This window comes from Adiantum capillus-veneris, chromosome 11, assembly GCF_014529385.1.
Source record: "Adiantum capillus-veneris isolate H3 chromosome 11, ASM1452938v2, whole genome shotgun sequence".
NCBI classification, from domain to species: Eukaryota; Viridiplantae; Streptophyta; class Polypodiopsida; order Polypodiales; family Pteridaceae; genus Adiantum; species Adiantum capillus-veneris.
This window is the reverse complement of record NC_140941.1, coordinates 156,663,886-156,669,527: the sequence shown is the minus strand read 5'-3', so window position 1 is coordinate 156,669,527 and position 5,642 is coordinate 156,663,886.

The window sequence follows — 5,642 nt, the reverse complement described above, 5'->3', positions numbered from 1 at the left end:
ATATTCCTCCCCTCTCTCTCTCTGCTTGTCCACACTCCAACCCCGACGGGCTGTACCCACACCCCCTCTCATCCACACTCCCTTCGGCCTTATACACATCACCCCCCCCCCCCCCCCCCCCCCCCGTTTTCTTCCTCCCCCCCCACCCTGGCGGACCACTAGTCCAAACATATCCCCCCCCCCCCCCCCCCCCCTCATTTACACCTAGCTCTCTCTCTCTCTCTTGGAAGTAGCCACGGTGGGCCTTAGGGAAAACACCATCTCTCCCTCCCCCTATCTCTCTCACCCTCTCTTCCTCTATCCTCTAAACACCCCCCCACTATATCCTCTCTCTACCCCTATCCCCTCACAACCCCTATCTCCCCCCTCTCTCCCTCTCTTCCCTTGGTGGGAACCACCCTAAGCCACTTACACTCTCTCTCTTTCTCTCGTTGACTAAGCAAACCCCCCCGCCCCTTGCCTTGTCACGCCCGCTGTCGACTACCCCCCCTCCCGGGCCTTGCGCTCATCCCCTCCTTGCCGCGCGCACTTTTTTCCATACACCCCCCCCCCCCCCCCCCCCCCAAACCCTATCTCCTCTCCACTCCCTCACCATCTCCCCCCCATCCTCATGCTCTCTCTCTCCCACTCTGTCTTGCCCGCTTACTGCCCAGCTCCACACTGCTGCACGCTCGTGCTCTCTGTACACAGCCGCTGCACGCTATCCCCACCCACACACACACCACACACACACACACACACACACACGTGCTACGCACACACACACACACACCCCCCATTCACCATCTTCACCCCCCGTCTCTGCGTCGTCCACTGCACTGCCAAAAAAAATTAGAAAAAAAATAAATATATATGCATTACATACACCCCCCATTCCCACGCACGCTCGTGCGCACACATTCACTTACATATACACACCTATATACACACATTCACTTACATATATACACATGACACGCATATACGCATGCACCTTAAAAGAATACAAAAAAAGAAGGAGAAACGGCCATCGGCATCGACCAAAAAGAAGGAGAAACAGCCATCGACATCGACCAAAAAGAAGGAGGAACCCAAAGCACGCGCCGCCAACAACAAAAAGGAGAAACGCGTCGAAGGCATGTCTCGACTGACCCCAAAAAGATGTACGCGCTACACCAACGCACCGGCAACACACCATTCGCCGGCATCACGCAACCACGATGCCATTTTCAGTTTTCACCCAAGCCTTGTAAAATTCCCCAATTTGAAATTATCTGCAATTACTACTAGCCAAGAGGCTGGGAGTGGTCAGACACATCGCCATCACCCGGTACATGCTGAGTGACGAAGGAAAGGTAGAGCCCATGAAAGGCGACGACCTCATTTGGATGTGCTGACTCATCGACACTGGCACGGTAAGAGTATAAGTAAGTATTCCACCCTATGTGCATGATGGAAAACGGGCCGACATCATTCCCGTTTAGATTCCTGCAGCATATGCATGTGAACATCTATGTAGATAGGAAAGTCTTCTACCAACAGAAGATCGTGTACCTATTCAATGCGGCGGTACTAGGAGAAATCCTTAATTCCCCAAACCCTATCATTCTCCCCATATTGGATTACCATCATTCCTTTAATGTTTCTATCTTTATCCTGTTTTAACCTATCCACCCAACCCTGTAAAAAGCCGCTATGAGCCGCTACTGTTGTTAATATATAATATATATATACATATATATATATAAAAGGTTTGTAATTTTCTGGGTCACTACCATGGCAAGTGTTTCTTTCCCCACGTTCAGTGGAAAGAAGGGAGAAGATCTCACCACCAACTTTTTGGATGATTTCGACATTGCTTGTGTCGTTTCCAACAAAGATGACGACGCTTCACGACTTTGAATTTTTCCTCTACTGATGAAAGTAGAGGCCAAGTCCTGGTATAATGCATTGCCCCAGGCTACCAAGAATGCATGGAATGTGTTAAGGGCTGCTTTTGTAAAGAGGTTTGGTGGAGGCACAACCTCGGAGAAGCTATGGCAGCTACTGACGGAATTGAAGTAGAGAGGCCTGCTAGAGTATGCCACCTACGAGTCCAAATTTGTGGACTTATGGGAGAGATGGTTGCCTCACTGGAGGAAGGCGAAGGAGCGCCTAATTTCCTAAAGAAGGACCGTTTCATTGCTGGTCTATGGTCGCCGCTTAGAGAGAAGGTGAAGGGAAGGTTTCCTGCAACATATGAGTTGGCAGTCAAAGTAGCCCGCCTTAAAGACAAGAAGCTGCGCATGCAAGCAAGAGTAAACGAGTCAGAGGAAACAAGCTCGGCTCGAACAACCCTAGTGACTGCAACAGCCAGTCACATAGAGCCCAACCGCAAGAGGCATCAGAAGAGCAGCAAGACCTACTGAGTCGCATCACCACCCAACTAGAGAGTTTATATGTGCATCTGGTACAGCAAGGGCATGCACCTGTCAGGAATCCAGAACAAGGAAGAGGACAACGAAGGCAGAACCAAGAGTACCACTACTACAATTGAGGGGAAGATGGCCATGGTATGTACTATTGCCCACATCCAAGGAGACAGAATTTCAATAGAGGGGGAAGACAGAATCAGATCTCTCCGCCAAGAGCAAGAACACCACCACCTAGGCAACCAAGGCCGACCCACCGGTCTAGATCCTTCGACCACCTGTACAACAACAACCACCACCCCAACCTCTCATTCCACCACTACCCCCACCACCTGCTGTGAACCAAGCGGTGAGTGTTATTATCTTGGAGGCTAAAGGGAAGGCAAAGGTAGAAGAATCAGTTCGAGAGAAGCACAAAGGGAAATCAAAGGTAGAAGAAGTGGATGCTATGGGAGTTAAGCATGCCAGGCACGAGGAGGCCTCTCAAAGAGAAGAGAAGATGAAAGGAAAGGCCGAGTCTAGCAAGCAAGCAGCTAAACTGTGACGAAAAATAGACATCGAGGACTTCTCACTAGATGAGTATGCAAAACCCTATGACTTAGTTCAGGATGTGTTAATGCAGGGCCCGAAGATAACTTGGCCCCAATTACTCCACCTTGCACCAAGAATGAGGAGGCAATGGACAAAAATGGTGAGTACCAGGAAATCAAGACCCAGGATAGTTGGGGATATCTCTGGAAGGGATCTCGACGACATCCTGCCAACCATGATGCCCACATCAAGGCGCAACAAATCTCAAACATCTACATAGATGGTGGTGCACAAATATGCGTCATGAGTGAAAAGATGATGCACCATCTAGGTCTAAAGGTAAGTAGGCCGGCACCCTGTCAAGCCAAAATGGCAAACAATGTAAGAGTAAAATGCGTAGGCATTATTGTGAATGCGGTCAAAGTAAAAGCATTCAATATAGAAGTGGAGGTAGAAATATTTGTCATGCCACACAAAGGGGAGGGCTACCCCATCATTCTTGGGAGGCCTTGGCTTATGGCTATGGAGGCTAAAAAAGACTGGAGCACCAGAATGATTCAGATGAAGGACGCTAAAGGGAAGTCCATATTCTACAACATGAGGACTGGCCGGAAGCAACGGAACATGATCTTGGAGGCTTCAGAAGATGAGTCCACCAGCGATTATTCATCTACCTCAGGAGAAGAGACAACCACCACCAACGGAAGTGACAGTAGCATCGAAGTGATGGGGGTCATTCCTAGAGACCCAAAAAGATTGACACAATCTGAAACACCCCTGATAAACCAAGAGGAATCATCGTACGCAGTCCTTGGAGGATGCAGGTAAGTTACAAAAAATGCTCTCAAATGAGTTAACAGATGAAGAAAGGAAGGAGTATGTCTCCATGCTCGGTAACTTCACTACCTGTTCATTGATGGCTATGATAAGATCACAGGAATTACAGTAGTACAACACCACATAAAACTCAAGGAAGGCAGTAAACATGTAGTGCAAAAGCTCAGAAGACTTGGGGTAATCCAACAAGAGGCACTACTTAAGGAAGTGAGAAGTTTTCTACAAGCAGGCTTCATCTACCCTGTAGAAGACTCAGAGTGGGTCTCCCCAGTAGTAGTCACACCAAAAAAAAATGGTAAGTGGAGAGTCTGTGTGGACTATAAACCTCTCAATGCAGCCATGAAGAGGGATCACTTTCCCTTCCCATTCCAGGATGAAATACTCAATGAAGTGGCGGGTCACGAACGATACACAGTGTGCGATGGCTACTCAGGATACTTCTAGATTAGCATTGCGGAAGAAGATCAGAAGAAGACAACCTTCATCACACCTTGGGGATGCTTTGCTTATAGGGTGATGCCTTTTGGCCTCACTAATTCCCCGACCACATTTCAACGCTATGTGACCTTTGTTTTCCAACCCTACTTTGGAACATCAATACGGGTTTTCATAGATGATTTTTGCATCTATAGTTCATGAGCCCTTCATTTAAGCAAAGTCTATGATGGCTTAACCAGGCTGCAAACCTTGGGTGGCTAGCTCAACGTGGATAAGTCACATTGGTGAAAGCAAAGTCACTCTCCTTGGCCATGTAATTTCAACAAAAGGGATTAAGGCTGACCCTAGCAAGATCCAGGCCCTGATATCTTTGTCGTCACCCACCATCGCTAAGCAGTTGATTTCTTTTCTTCAGAAGGTAAGATACTTAAGCAAGTTCATTCACTTGCTATCTCAAGTGGTCCTTCCCCTACAACAACTCACCCAGAGGGATGTCTTCTCATGGAGTGAAGAGAACGAGCAGCAATTTACTGAGGTAAAGCAAATCCTAGCTAAGCTTCCCACTATTTCACCTCCTCAGTGGGACGAGCCATTTTATGTGAACCCTAGTTTAGGAAGTGATACACTCGGAGCTGTGCTAATGCAAAAGGACCCCCAAACTTCTTTCATGCATCCTATTTACTTCTCTAGTCGTGTCATGACCCCGTCAAAAAAGGGATTTACCGAAGTAGAGCACATGGTTCTGGCACTAATGTTTGCTACCACAAAGTTTCGCTCCTATCTCCTGTCTAGACCCTTTGTAATCCTGACAATGGAAGAGGTTCTCCCATATGTAATGCGACACATGGATGTATCATCTAGGATCTCTAAGTGGTTAATTAGATTAAAAGAGTTTGACTACACCATGCAAGTAGAAAACTCCACCAGGGCTAGTTTAGCGAGAATTCTCACTCATCGCCAGTATGAGAAGAGGTTGAAGGTCAATACGGAAGCAAAGGAAGAAACACCAATGGTAGAGAGTCCTAGGCTAGAAAGAGCTCACTCTCTTTTCTTTGATGGAGCATACAAGAGAACAATGGACCAGTCTGCGGCTGGCATAGTCATTTTCAACGAGCAACAAGAAAGAGTATTATCCATCGGGCATTTATTACACTCCCACTCCAACAATGAAGCAGAATATACAGCCCTATTTCTTGGATTGGAACAATGTATTTCACAAGGAATTCAACGCCTAAATGTGTTTGGTGATGCTTTGCTTTTGATAAGGCAGATAAATGGCACCTGGGTTTGTAAGAATCAGGTTTTACTTGGTTAACTACGCCAAGTTAAGGATCTTCTAAGGAAGTTTGAAGCAGTGAAACTATTTCATGTCCCCAGAGCAGAAAATCAGGAGGCAGATGCTCTAGCCAAAGAAAGAATACAAGACGTTCTCGTAAGAGACATCAA